This window comes from Drosophila suzukii, chromosome Y (genome assembly GCF_043229965.1).
Source record: "Drosophila suzukii chromosome Y, CBGP_Dsuzu_IsoJpt1.0, whole genome shotgun sequence".
In the NCBI taxonomy this organism is placed as follows: domain Eukaryota; kingdom Metazoa; phylum Arthropoda; class Insecta; order Diptera; family Drosophilidae; genus Drosophila; species Drosophila suzukii.
In genome coordinates, this window is record NC_092085.1 from 11420447 (window position 1) to 11436137 (window position 15691).

Genomic DNA, 15691 nt, shown 5'->3' on the forward strand with positions numbered 1-15691 from the left:
TCTAAATTCCGCGGGGTTTCCATTGAGTAACCACAACCACAACCAACCACAAAGAAATCTTAGCTCATATCCAAAGCGATCATCTTCTGACAACAGAGTTCCTCGAGATCGACACAGAGCACAGCCAAAACTCTCGGCGTACGATGGAAGGCGACGGGCGATAAGTTCTTCCTCGTCCTACCATATTCAGCAACGGAAATCTCCCCCACGAAACGCCAAGTCCTTTCCGAAATTGCTAAGCTGTTTCATCCAGAAGGCTGGCTCGCTCCGTTTGTTGTGTGTGCCAAAATCTTTATGCAAGAGATTTGGCTTCAGGATCTAGGTTGGGACGATAACCTGCCAACTGAGCTGTGCCAAAGGTGGAACAGCTTTCTCCACAGCTATTCGGTCCTAGACCAGGTCAGAATACCCAAATGGGTTTCCTTCCGTCCAGAGTTCCGCGTAGAGCATCACGGATTCTGTGACGCCTCGCCAATGGCATACGGAGCTGCGATCTATGTGCGCGTAGAGGTGGGCCATAAGACGATGGTGCACTTGCTCACGGCCAAGACGCGTGTGGCGCCAGTCAAAACGGTGTCCCTTCCCAGGCTGAAGTTATGCGGGGCTCTCCTTTTGTCCGAGATGGCCGAAGCCATCAGCCGAGGCTGACCTCAAAACTCCATTGTTGGACCGATTCCACGATTGTGCTAGCATGGTTAGGCAAACCAGCGTGTCATTGGACAACGTTCGTCGCCAACAGAGTGAAGAAGATCACCGAGTCCACAGAGGCAGCCAATTGGTCACACATTTGGCTAGTCGAGGTGTTCCCCTTCAAGAGCTTATGGATAACCCGCTTTGGTGGCATGGACCCACTTGGCTGCAACGGCCACGCGATCATTGGCTCAGACAGGGAACCGACCTGCCGGTGACCGAGATCGAAAAGCGTGCCGTCAAAGCCCATTTTGCGTCTTTGCCGTCCTTTCTAGAACAGAGAGGGCTAACCAGGGTATGCGGCCGCGTAAGGTCCTCCGCGTAATCCTACCGTACGAATGTGCACTCTCGCGGCTTCTGGTAAAATTTACGCATCTGATTTCATTACATGTTGGTAATCAGATAATGGTGCGTCTCACCCGTTCCAGTACTGGGCTCCGAAGGTAAAGAACTTGGTAAGGGCAGTTCGTAGCTCCTGCGTACACATGGATGGACCACGCCCTTTTGGCAAAGAATAACACTGGAAAAGCTTGGTTCATCACAAAAAGGTATTTGCTGGTTTTCGTCTGTTTCTCTACAAAGGCCATCCATCTAGAACCTACATCAGATTTGACGAGTCAAATTCAGTCTGACAATGGGAAAACCTTCGTCGGCAAGAAAGAGTCTGTAACTGTTGCGTATAGTCATCAACAGCTCAACGGGCAATTCCCTTTTCCTGGGGCACCCCATATGGAAGGCCTATGGTAAGGAGGTATCAAGAGCTTCAAAACCTTGATACGCAAGTTCAACGCTACGCGGAAGTACACCTTTGAAGAGCTGTACACCCTCCTAGCGAAAATCGAAGCTTTTCTAAATTCCAGACCACTATCTCCCATATCCGAGGACACCAGCGCACTTTCTTGTCGGCGGAACCCGAATAAAAGGGAGAATCCGTGTCTATTTTGAACCGGTGGCAGCCCTTAAAGCCTCTCCATCACCAATTCCGTACTCGATGGAAGGATGAGTACCTTAAAGAGCTCCACTAAGAACGACAATTTGCCCTCAAATGAGTGGCGATTCGGGAGAAAAGACTCCTTTTTTCCGGGAGCCGATGGCAATGTCCGCTTAGTCGACATTGGTACGGCACACGGATTTGTCAAACGGCCAAAGTCCAAGGTGGTTGATCTTTCAGGAAAGCCTTCCAAAACTCCTTAGTAACGAGCCGAACTTCCCATAGTCCTCAGTCCGTAACCAATATCGACGTCAGTCTTAGCTAGCCCTGTTTATCTCTTTTATTATCCAGACTCTGATTAGAAAAATGGCTGGAAGGATGCGTAACAGAGCTCCACAAGCGCCACAACTGGCAATTTTCAACGGAAAGTCTCCGCGTCGGTAACAGGGGTCATCAAGGACGATATTCTGCCCTCAAATGAGTGGGGACTATGCAGAATCGACTCTGTCTTTCCAGGAGCCAATGGCAACGTCCGCGTAGTCAACTAACCGGGATAACCTTCAACATCTCCTACCTAGTATTCCATAGCACGCACCAATCCAGTATAAGCAAGGAAGAACTCTATAGTCGACTATCAAATACCCGTTGCTCAGCTAAAGGAACCATAGGGAAATGGAGATATGCAAGCAGTAAGGAGAGATTGACATGCGCCACCTACCCGCGATCTCAATATATGGTTATGTGGGCGGTAGACAGATTTAGGCGTTATGGGCGTTCAAGTGGGCGTGGCAAACGTTTTTGTGTGGGGCGTGGCACGTAAGAAGCTCAGAAATCTGAAACCCAAATCTCAATAGCCTAGCTCTTATAGTTTCCGAGATCTCAGTGTTCATCCGGACGGATCCATATGTACTTTATGGGGTCGGAAACGTTTCATTCTGCATGTTACATATTTTCCGACGAATCTAGTATACCCTTTTACTAACGAATTCCCCTCCACAACTTTGTCAACTCTTGTAACCTGGTGAAGGCAGTGGTTACCTTCTGCAACGTCTGCATTATCCACAAAAATAGATTGCAACTTCAGATGATGGGAAGTGTTCACGCCAAAAGGGCGTTTAATTTCAGGAGGCAGTTTTATCCAGATGTTTACATCTCGCGCGCTCGCACTGCCGCCCGCTCTCCCTCTCCATCTCTCCCCTAAGTCGCCGCTCTGCTCTGGAGCGCTTAAGTTAAGTTAGGCTTAAGCAGTTCATGTTTCAAAGTGTACTAATAAACACCTACGCACGTCGCGTAAAAACCCAAAAGTACCCGCGTATTTTTATGCGTACCACTCGATCTTGGGGCTTCAACTATTTAATCGACCAAGCCGCACCGCCCCAACATTTTGGTCCTTCGAGCCGGATTTCAAAATCTTTGGACTTTCCTCTCCTGGAGTTTCCTTTGATTTTGTCCCAGCAGGCTTGAAACGCTCCAGATAAGTTCCACTTACTATAATTGCCGGTCATACAGCCAGTTTTTCGAACCCTATTTCGACTAACTTTCTATATGATATATTGTCTAAATCCAAAAGTGATAAATCCGACGCAGCGGCATTTAATATATGTATTTCAATTCCGTTACTTATGCCCGAAAATATTCCAGTTTCCTTTGCCCACAATTTTACACTTGAAACAATTCCAGTAGATATTTTAGTGCTACTATTCAACTACAATATTTCTCAAAAATATTTTCAATTCCAATTGTGTGTAAAATATAACTCAGCCACAGTAAAAAATTCCGGATCATAAAATTTTCCCTTAAGATTTGCACTCTTTATTTTTTACTGTGTACAGTTGCGTGTGTATATTTACATATATATTCTAATACAGTCCACTCCAACTACTTTTCTCGACCTACAAATACGGCTAAACTATTTCTAAAATTAAAAACAAAGTGGTGGATATTGTCATTTACTCCAGCAAATCGTTTGCAATTTGGTTGTGCAGGGGACAAAAAAACGCACCGACATACAAACATAAGCGAAGTCTTTCCAATTCCCGCAACGTTATTCCGCTATTCGCACACCACATATGTACATATGTACAGTGTACATACATACGTATATCGCCAGTGCACAGTGGGTCAAGAGCTCACAAAGTGTTCCTTTCAAACAAACAATATTAAAGTCCGTAATTCCTTACATAAGTCCGACCATCCAAAATAATAAATATTTATTGCCTATCCGACAGTGTGACCGTATATATTGTTCGTACCCAAAGGTACTCAACATGACCACACCCAACAAATCAAGCAGTAGCCAAGTTGGGAACAGTACCAGGCGCTCAGTAGCACTCACTGCAGATGAGAAGTGCTTATCAGCATATTATATGTCTCACTAACTCACCGTCTCACCGACTCAACGGAGCACTGACCCGCCAATGCAGTCAGCATATGTTGCAGTGTCAGTACCAGGCGTTCAGTAGCACCCACTGCATATGAGAATTGCTGATCAGCATATTATATGTCTCACTAACTCACCATCTCACCGACTCACCGTCTTACAGACTCAACGGCACACTGACGCGCCAATGCAGTCAGTACATGTTGCAGTTTTAGCTGAGCCAACTGCACCATAATCATAATTCCCTGACCTACTTTAGAATATAGCTTATTTCACTAATCATTACACTAAGCTTCCGTGTTCCAAGTAGTATATAAGCAGGTACCAAATGAAGAATAAATCAGTTATCAACACACCTCTTAACTCCGCGGTTCTACTTCTTACAACTGGGAATAGGGCTCGTAGTACACTATCTCAACTAGCAGCTAACCACGTTAGCTCACCCTCAGCGCAGCTCCAGCATCGCCTGTGGTCCGGCATCACAGTAACCATCGTTACCATTGCCGCGACGCGATCGTCCTGCCATCAAAGCGTCCCCGTGCCAGCGACAAGTGCTCATTACCCCCTTGTCCCGCGGTGTGACCCGGAAGTGTCTACTTCGGTTAGGCACAAACATTGGTGACCCCGACGTGATCCTTTAACAACAAAGGATCACACTCAAGCAACCCCCTTCCCACTAAAGGACTCACAGCTTTATCCAGCTTCACAGGATACGCTTCTTCTTCCAGCGTCACAGGAACTTCAGCTTAATCCAGCTTCACAGGATACGCTTCTTCTTCCAGCGTCACAGGAACTTTAGCTTAATCCAGCTTCACAGGATACGCTTCTTCTTCCAGCGTCACAGGAACTTCAGCTTAATCCAGCTTCACAGGATTCGCTTCTTCTTCCAGCGTCACAGGAACTTCAACTTCATCCAGCTTCACAGGATACGCTTCTTCTTCCAGCGTCACAGGAACTTCAGCTTAATCCAGCTTCACAGGATTCGTGAATATTGTCATTTACTCCAGCAAATCGTTTGCAATTTGGTTGTGCAGGGGACAAACAAACGCACCGACATACAAACATAAGCGAAGTCTTTCCAATTCCCGCAACGTTATTCCGCTATTCGCACACCACATATGTACATATGTACAGTGTACATACATACGTATATCGCCAGTGCACAGTGGGTCAAGAGCTCACAAAGTGTTCCTTTCAAACAAACAATATTAAAGTCCGTAATTCCTTACATAAGTCCGACCATCCGATATAATAAATATTTATTGCCTATCCGACAGTGTGACCGTATATATTTACAATCTTAATTGGTTCCTAAATTCCAATTTGATTCCAATCCGTTTCCTTACATCTGAATTAAAATTCTAAATTATTTAACGTCATGGCAACATCAGTAAAATCCGCTTTAACCCGATTTATGGTCACAGCTGACTGTATGATCCACTTTGAAGCTACTGTGAACGCTCCAGGTGCTCCTACACCAACGATATCCGCCTGTAACATCCGTCGCGATCACCTCAATTCCTTGTGGCAAACGGTAAAGGCAGCATACGACATATGCTCCGACAGCATTATATCTGCAGGCGAGAGCGCCGCAGACACAAAATCCATACTAAAGTCCAAGTATTACCAAACGTACTCCACTTACGAAATATTTGCCGCGCAGCTGATGGAACAAATCCAAAAAGGCTCCTCCCAAATACCTCAAGCTCCAGTAACTCCGTCCCAAAATTCCACGTCTTACGGCTGTCGGCTCCCTCCTATCGACACAGAGGTTTTCTCTGGCGACTATCTTCGCTGGCCGACTTTCCGGGACCTTTTCACGGCAATATACATAGACAATCCGAGTCTAACGCCCGTTGAAAAATTATTCCACTTAAATTCAAAAACAAGTGGCGAAGCTCATTCCATAGTTTCAAGATCCCCACTCACCAATGATGGCTTTCGCTCAGCCTGGAAAAACCTAACTGAGCGTTTCGAAAATAAGCGATTGCAGGTGAACAGTCACCTGAAAACACTCTTCAATGTGCAATCCATATCACAGGAGTCGGGAGCAGCCTTAAAGGAACTTCAACGCACTTTTCAAGGTTGCTTAACTTCCTTAAAATTTTCCGGTGTTAATATTGAGAATTGGGACCCTATCCTGGTTTATATGTGCTCGACAAAACTACCAAAGCTCACTCTCTCATTATGGGAGCAATCCATCCAAAATAAAGCCGAAATTCCTACGTGGCTTGAGCTTGATGCATATTTGACGGAGCGCCATCTAACTCTTGAGGCCGTCGATAGCTTCCGATCTTCCAATTTCCCCCGCGTCCAGTCCAAAGACAAAAAATAAATTCCTTCAACACAAGGTTAGTTCCGATAACCAAAGGCTGCGATCTGTGTTCGAAGAAGAACCACCCCGTGCGTATATGTCCACGCTTCCTACAGATGACGGTAGAAGATCGCTTAGCCTATATCCAAAGGAAGCAGTTGTGCTCCAATTGCTTTGCAAGTAGCCATCAATTCCGGGATTGCACAAGCGCTCACAACTGTCTCACTTGCCAAGATCGGCATCACACATTGCTGCATCGAAACAGCGGTCCTACTACTACACATCATTGCGTCCTATTCAACGCAAGTTTCCGTACAAAAAGTTCCTCCTAAGAACACTCCATCCGAATATTGGGTTCCATACCCCGCCTTGGATGGCAGACGTACTCGAGGTATTAAATCCTACCAATGCCGAGTCTGCCAAAAGATCCATCCTCTACGGAAGTGCCACCACTTTCTACGGCTAAGCCCCCAGAATCGGCTTCAGGAAGTACATATCCAGAAGTACTGCTCCAATTGCTTGGCTCACAATCATTCCAAGGACTCCTGCCGCAGTGGTCATCACTGCCACAAGTGTGGAAAGGCCCACCACACTCTCCTACATACGGACGACCGATCTATACTTCCAACATATTCCTGAGCCTACTATCCTGAGGTTCTTGCTACGGGTGTCCTCGCAAGGGGGGGGGGGGAGAATGTTCACGCCAAAAGGGCGTTTAATTTCAGAAGGCAGTGTCGAGCGGCAGTTTTATCCAGATGTCTACATCTCGCGCGCTCGCACTGCCGCCCGCTCTCCCTCTCCATCTCTCCCCTAAGTCTCCGCTCTGCTCTGGAGCGCTTAAGTTAAGTTAGGCTTAAGCAGTTCATGTTTCAAAGTGTACTAATAAACACCTACGCACGTCGCGAAAAAACCCAAAAGTACCCGCGTATTTTTATGCGTACCACTCCATCTTGGGGCTTCAACTATTTAATCGATCAAGCCGCACCGCCCCAACAGGAAGTTTTCCAAAAGAGCGAGGGTCTTTTTCTTGTCCGTTCACTTACACAGGGATGGACTTCGCCGGCCCGTTTGATATACAAAATTATTCCGGAAGACCTTGTCTCAATACACAAGGGATTGGCCATCCATCTAGAGCCTACATCCGACTTAGCGACTAAAAAATTATTTGCCGCCTTCGCTCATTTCGTATCTAGAAAAGGGTGTCCTCGTTAAGTCCAGTCCGACAATGGAAAAACCTTCGTCGGCGCTTCCACCATTCTTTCCCAAGACTTTCTGCAAGCCGTTAAGGAATCTGTGACCATAGTCATCAGCAGCTCACTTGGCTGTTCATTCCTCCTGGGGCTTCCCATATGGGCGGCCTACGGAAGGCTGGTGTCAAGTTTTACATGTGCACCGCTACACGGAAGTACACCTTTGAAGAGCTGTCCACCCTCCTAGCCCATAGGGGAAACTGAAGTAAAGGGCGAATCCAAGCCCATTCTGAGCCGGTGGTAGCACTTAAAGTGTCTCCATCAACAATTCCGCACTCGATCGAAGGATGAGTACCTTAAGGAGCTCCACAAGAGCAGCAAGTGGAAAGTTCCTACAGAAAATCTGCGAGTCGGAAAATTTGCCATCAAGTGATTTTTTCTGGCCCAAAACCCCTTTCTGAAAGTCGGATATTTAAAACAATTCTTAGTGCTGTAGTATGCACATATATTGAATAACTACTGTACCTAGAGTACTTGAAGCAAACACACTGTAACACTTTGTTGCAGTGTTCACATAAACAAAGGCCCGGTCAAAAACCTAAGTGGCCGAAACATGAGTCGATCGGCGCGCTCACAGAAAGTGCAAGTGTCAGCATTCTGTTGCACACGCCGGCCGCTCAGCCAAACTCAAGTACAAAACATATACCCTCGCGCTCCAGATGGAAGGATAAGTACCTTAAGGAGCTCCACAAGCGCAACGAGTGGCATCGGCGACATAGTAGTCATTAAGGATGACAACTTATTATATTTTATCACATAAGTTTTAGACGCTTGTAAGTGTGTATTGTGTGAATATTGGGTTACAGATTTGAGTATGCATTAAAATGAAATGATAGGCGCCTCAGTCGATGCGCTACTTAAGGAACATTGTTAAAATCTTATATAAATAACTCAAAAATACATTTATAAATAGCGAAAAACATGTATGAAATGGAAATCAACACTTGACTGTGAACGACAAGAAGTTGAGTAAAATACACGAAACTCTAGCCTACGACTATTGCAAACGGTTGACTGTGGCTCATGTTGCACTATAACATTCTCTATTTACACGTTAAATATGGGCGAGAATTCTGCCAAAGACCTCTATAAACTGGCGAAAGGTGATATGCGGGTCCCCTTCGAGGCGAGGACTCTGTATAAAGTACAACAATTAAGCACAACAGTTAACAGCGCAACATTTAAATATTAGTATCAGTTCTGCACAACTATACGTGATCATATAACATATGTAAAGGTATATTATATAGGTTCAGCTGCCCATCTCCCATGTTTTGCTTATTCCTCAACAGTTCATTTCGTTTGCCTTGCGACTAGCGGTGGTATTGCGAATGCGCTTACGACTAAGATTACGATACTTGGTATAGAAACTAGTTAGGCTCTTCAGCGGCGACTCAACAAGGCGTTGCACCATGTGGCGGTGTGCGCAGAACGCATTGTCGTGTCGCTTGCGCCAATATCAGTTGATGAAGCTCATGTAGTTAGTAAAGAGCACATAGTTCTCCACTAACCGGGCTCTCAGCTCCCGTCGCACCGTAGCCGTGAACTTGTTGGCCAGACAGAGGGCTGTGGTGGTTCCAAAGACCAAATTGTAGAACAGCACAATCTGGAAGTTTCCCAGCCACTCGATGGCCCCAAAGTCGCCCAGCACGTCAAAGTTTGTGATACCTATGATCCTGCTGAGAAGCGGCAGCGCTGAGGACAAAACCAGCATGAAGCCACAGTTTAGCATTAACTGTGGCAGCGAGGTCTGGCGCCGCTTGGGACAGACGTTGCTCATGAAGGGCATGCTGTAGAAGCCCACCACCGAGGTGGCGCCCAAGTAAAAGATTAGACACACTTCCAGGCCGGCGCCAAAGGGTCCCAGCTTCGAGAGCGATGAGATGCCCAGGGTAAATTGCCTGGTGCTTAGTGGGAGCGCCTTGATGCCTATAAGCAGCTCCAGAGTGTTCTGCACCACCAGCAGAATGGTGACTCCTGTGCAAAACAGCAGCAGCAGCATGGCCAGCGGATAGACGAAGGTGCGTTGGAAGGTGCTCGATTTGCGCATCTTGTCAAGTTCCTTGCGCTCGGAGTCCAGTTCTCTCAGTCTATCGTTGAGCTCACCCACGTCGCTGGCCATCGCCTTGCGCTGGTAGAGATGGGCCTGCGACTGCTGCAGGAGCGGCTGGGGGTAGAAGGTGCGCCCACGTCCGTTTCCAATGCCATTGCCCAGGCGACCACCGTTGGCGGCATCCGAGATGCTCACGTTGTGCAGCTCGATGTGGGCCAGTTTCCGCTTCACGCTCGCCTCCTCCATGTACAAGGCGCTGAACTCCTCGATGACGTCGCGCAGCACCATGGGTCGAACCAGAACCTGGTTAACAACGCCAAACAGACGCACAAAGCCGTAGGGGGTGCAAATCAGCATAAGCATCACGCCCAGAAAAGAGACACACGAATAAAGGAATGGCAGGTGAACACTGCCTAAATTTAGAAACCAAAAGAATTGAAACTTTTCAATGCCAAAGACTGCACTTAAGACGGCGGTTAGTACCAGGACAATAACGGCCATCAGCATGAATACTGTAAAGGTTTCGTAGACGCGCGGCAGAATGCCCTTCTTGTGACCCACGAACCCCGTGGATTCCGAGAACAAGTAGACGAATGGCAGAAAGATGAACAGTGACAGGTTGGAGAAGAGAAATACATGGTTCCAGAGGCCCTGTATAAGCGAACTGCCGAAAACGTGATACAACCACATAAGAGCTGAGGTACAGCAAGATGATCAGTAGCAGAAAAATAATGTGCTCGCGTACTGTATTGTGGAACAACTGCAGCTTCAGATCCGTGACCTCCTCCTCCTCCTCCTCGTCCATGCCCACATAAAAAGTGGACAGTTTGTCGCTGGTAGCCAGTTTTCCTCGTTTCTTTCTAAATCACGCTTCACTTAAAAATTTAACACACATATTTTTTGACAGTCGACAGGCCTGGGGAATTCCTATGGGCAGCCCTCAATTTCCTCTAAATAAAACGCTCCAGGGGGCTTGTATCCTGAATTAAGATCTTTGTGGCGCCCACACTGCTAGATTTCGAACGGTAATTGTGATCAATTTAGTTAACTATTTGCTGCCGCATTTCGTTCCGTCCCGTTTTGCACTTGCCACTAGTTTAGTTAGTTTTCTATAGTTTCTCCGCGCCGATTTGCGACCGAAGCGTTAAAAAACGAGTGGCGACTCGGAAGAATAGACTCCGTTTTTCCGGGAACCGATGGTAATGTCCAGTAACCAAGGTGGTTCTTCTTCCAAGAGAGTCGAAAGTTACATAGTAACGAGCCGCGTCTGCCAAAGTCCTCAGTCCGTCACCATTATCCACGTCATTGTTAATCAGCCATGTTGGTTTTTTCCTTATCCACACTCTAACCGGGAAAATGGCTCCCCGTCCATCAAACATAATTAACTAATAAATTTTAAACCTTGGAACATTACATACCTACATATCCATATCTACATACATATACTAATTAAAGTTTTCCGTCGGCCATCCGGTTAAATATAATAAAATAAAAAAATTACACAAACCGACGTGAAATTTTTTTTGATCATTGTGTTTTATTTAAAATAACCAAACTTTAGTATTTTTTCGGTATTTGGTATTTACTCCGTAAAAATTATTTTATCCAGGGAAAATAATACTAGCACTCCACCGCATGCGTAGCATCTTCCGTCCACCAATTTTGTTCGGTATATTTTAGTATTTTTTCCCTCGGAATATTAATTAAAATTGAACTATTCAACTATTTAATCGATCAAGCCGCACCGCCCCAACAGGAAGTTTTCCAAAAGAGCGAGGGTCTTTTTCTTGTCCGTTCACTTACACAGGGATGGACTTCGCCGGCCCGTTTGATATACAAAATTATTCCGGAAGACCTTGTCTCAATACACAAGGGATTGGCCATCCATCTAGAGCCTACATCCGACTTAGCGACTAAAAAATTATTTGCCGCCTTCGCTCATTTCGTATCTAGAAAAGGGTGTCCTCGTTAAGTCCAGTCCGACAATGGAAAAACCTTCGTCGGCGCTTCCACCATGCTTTCCCAAGACCTTCTGCAAGCCGTTAAGGATTCTGTGACCATAGTCATCAGCAGCTCACTTGGCTGTTCATTCCTCCTGGGGCTTCCCATATGGGCGGCCTACGGAAGGCTGGTGTCAAGTTTTACATGTGCACCGCTTCACGGAAGTACACCTTTGAAGAGCTTTCCACCCTCCTAGCCCATAGGGGAAACTGAAGTAAAGGGCGAATCCAAGCCCATTCTGAGCCGGTGGTAGCACTTAAAGTGTCTCCATCAACAATTCCGCACTCGATCGAAGGATGAGTACCTTAAGGAGCTCCACAAGCGCAGCAAGTGGAAAGTTCCTACAGAAAATCTGCGAGTCGGACAATTTGCCTTCAAGTGATTTTTTCTGGCCCAAAACCCCTTTCTGAAAGTCGGATATTTAAAACAATTCTTAGTGCTGTAGTATGCACATATATTGAATAACTACTGTACCTAGAGTACTTGAAGCAAACACACTGTAACACTTTGTTGCAGTGTTCACATAAACAAAGGCCCGGTCAAAAACCTAAGTGGCCGAAACATGAGTCGATCGGCGCGCTCACAGAAAGTGCAAGTGTCAGCATTCTGTTGCACACGCCGGCCGCTCAGCCAAACTCAAGTACATACATATACCCTCGCGCTCCAGATGGAAGGATAAGTACCTTAAGGAGCTCCACAAGCGCAACGAGTGGCATCGGCGACATAGTAGTCATTAAGGATGACAACTTATTATATTTTATCACATAAGTTTTAGACGCTTGTAAGTGTGTATTGTGTGAATATTGGGTTACAGATTTGAGTATGCATTAAAATGAAATGATAGGCGCCTCAGTCGATGCGCTACTTAAGGAACATTGTTAAAATCGTATATAAATAACTCAAAAATAAATTTATAAATAGCGAAAAACATGTATGAAATGGAAATCAACACTTGACTGTGAACGACAAGAAGTTGAGTAAAATACACGAAACTCTAGCCTACGACTATTGCAAACGGTTGACTGTGGCTCATGTTGCACTATAACATTCTCTATTTACACGTTAAATATGGGCGAGAATTCTGCCAAAGACCTCTATAAACTGGCGAAAGGTGATATGCGGGTCCCCTTCGAGGCGAGGACTCTGTATAAAGTACAACAATTAAGCACAACAGTTAACAGCGCAACATTTAAATATTAGTATCAGTTCTGCACAACTATACGTGATCATATAACATATGTAAAGGTATATTATATAGGTTCAGCTGCCCATCTCCCATGTTTTGCTTATTCCTCAACAGTTCATTTCGTTTGCCTTGCGACTAGCGGTGGTATTGCGAATGCGCTTACGACTAAGATTACGATACTTGGTATAGAAACTAGTTAGGCTCTTCAGCGGCGACTCAACAAGGCGTTGCACCATGTGGCGGTGTGCGCAGAACGCATTGTCGTGTCGCTTGCGCCAATATCAGTTGATGAAGCTCATGTAGTTAGTAAAGAGCACATAGTTCTCCACTAACCGGGCTCTCAGCTCCCGTCGCACCGTAGCCGTGAACTTGTTGGCCAGACAGAGGGCTGTGGTGGTTCCAAAGACCAAATTGTAGAACAGCACAATCTGGAAGTTTCCCAGCCACTCGATGGCCCCAAAGTCGCCCAGCACGTCAAAGTTTGTGATACCTATGATCCTGCTGAGAAGCGGCAGCGCTGAGGACAAAACCAGCATGAAGCCACAGTTTAGCATTAACTGTGGCAGCGAGGTCTGGCGCCGCTTGGGACAGACGTTGCTCATGAAGGGCATGCTGTAGAAGCCCACCACCGAGGTGGCGCCCAAGTAAAAGATTAGACACACTTCCAGGCCGGCGCCAAAGGGTCCCAGCTTCGAGAGCGATGAGATGCCCAGGGTAAATTGCCTGGTGCTTAGTGGGAGCGCCTTGATGCCTATAAGCAGCTCCAGAGTGTTCTGCACCACCAGCAGAATGGTGACTCCTGTGCAAAACAGCAGCAGCAGCATGGCCAGCGGATAGACGAAGGTGCGTTGGAAGGTGCTCGATTTGCGCATCTTGTCAAGTTCCTTGCGCTCGGAGTCCAGTTCTCTCAGTCTATCGTTGAGCTCACCCACGTCGCTGGCCATCGCCTTGCGCTGGTAGAGATGGGCCTGCGACTGCTGCAGGAGCGGCTGGGGGTAGAAGGTGCGCCCACGTCCGTTTCCAATGCCATTGCCCAGGCGACCACCGTTGGCGGCATCCGAGATGCTCACGTTGTGCAGCTCGATGTAAGCCAGTTTCCGCTTCACGCTCGCCTCCTCCATGTACAAGGCGCTGAACTCCTCGATGACGTCGCGCAGCAGCATGGGTCGAACCAGAACCTGGTTAACAACGCCAAACAGACGCACAAAGCCGTAGGGGGTGCAAATCAGCATAAGCATCACGCCCAGAAAAGAGACACACGAATAAAGGAATGGCAGGTGAACACTGCCTAAATTTAGAAACCAAAAGAATTGAAACTTTTCAATGCCAAAGACTGCACTTAAGACGGCGGTTAGTACCAGGACAATAACGGCCATCAGCATGAATACTGTAAAGGTTTCGTAGACGCGCGGCAGAATGCCCTTCTTGTGACCCACGAACCCCGTGGATTCCGAGAACAAGTAGACGAATGGCAGAAAGATGAACAGTGACAGGTTGGAGAAGAGAAATACATGGTTCCAGAGGCCCTGTATAAGCGAACTGCCGAAAACGTGATACAACCACATAAGAGCTGAGGTACAGCAAGATGATCAGTAGCAGAAAAATAATGTGCTCGCGTACTGTATTGTGGAACAACTGCAGCTTCAGATCCGTGACCTCCTCCTCCTCCTCCTCGTCCATGCCCACATAAAAAGTGGACAGTTTGTCGCTGGTAGCCAGTTTTCCTCGTTTCTTTCTAAATCACGCTTCACTTAAAAATTTAACACACATATTTTTTGACAGTCGACAGGCCTGGGGAATTCCTATGGGCAGCCCTCAATTTCCTCTAAATAAAACGCTCCAGGGGGCTTGTATCCTGAATTAAGATCTTTGTGGCGCCCACACTGCTAGATTTCGAACGGTAATTGTGATCAATTTAGTTAACTATTTGCTGCCGCATTTCGTTCCGTCCCGTTTTGCACTTGCCACTAGTTTAGTTAGTTTTCTATAGTTTCTCCGCGCCGATTTGCGACCGAAGCGTTAAAAAACGAGTGGCGACTCGGAAGAATAGACTCCGTTTTTCCGGGAACCGATGGTAATGTCCAGTAACCAAGGTGGTTCTTCTTCCAAGAGAGTCGAAAGTTACATAGTAACGAGCCGCGTCTGCCAAAGTCCTCAGTCCGTCACCATTATCCACGTCATTGTTAATCAGCCATGTTGGTTTTTTCCTTATCCACACTCTAACCGGGAAAATGGCTCCCCGTCCATCAAACATAATTAACTAATAAATTTTAAACCTTGGAACATTACATACCTACATATCCATATCTACATACATATACTAATTAAAGTTTTCCGTCGGCCATCCGGTTAAATATAATAAAATAAAAAAATTACACAAACCGACGTGAAATTTTTTTTGATCATTGTGTTTTATTTAAAATAACCAAACTTTAGTATTTTTTCGGTATTTGGTATTTACTCCGTAAAAATTATTTTATCCAGGGAAAATAATACTAGCACTCCACCGCATGCGTAGCATCTTCCGTCCACCAATTTTGTTCGGTATATTTTAGTATTTTTTCCCTCGGAATATTAATTAAAATTGAACTATTCAACTATTTAATCGATCAAGCCGCACCGCCCCAACAGGAAGTTTTCCAAAAGAGCGAGGGTCTTTTTCTTGTCCGTTCACTTACACAGGGATGGACTTCGCCGGCCCGTTTGATATACAAAATTATTCCGGAAGACCTTGTCTCAATACACAAGGGATTGGCCATCCATCTAGAGCCTACATCCGACTTAGCGACTAAAAAATTATTTGCCGCCTTCGCTCATTTCGTATCTAGAAAAGGGTGTCCTCGTTAAGTCCAGTCCGACAATGGAAAAACCTTCGTCGGCGCTTCC

At 46.2% G+C, this 15691-nt stretch overlaps 1 protein-coding gene and 2 pseudogenes across 1 annotated transcript in view; all 3 read right to left on the reverse strand.

The window, feature by feature from the left end:
* kl-3 (dynein heavy chain 8, axonemal kl-3) overlaps positions 1-15691 on the reverse strand; it is an 895452-nt gene that overhangs the window by 478676 nt on the left and 401085 nt on the right. The window lies entirely within an intron of this gene.
* LOC139353543 (protein Lilipod-like) lies at positions 8327-10764 on the reverse strand (annotated as a pseudogene).
* On the reverse strand, positions 12367-14826 carry LOC139353545 (protein Lilipod-like; annotated as a pseudogene).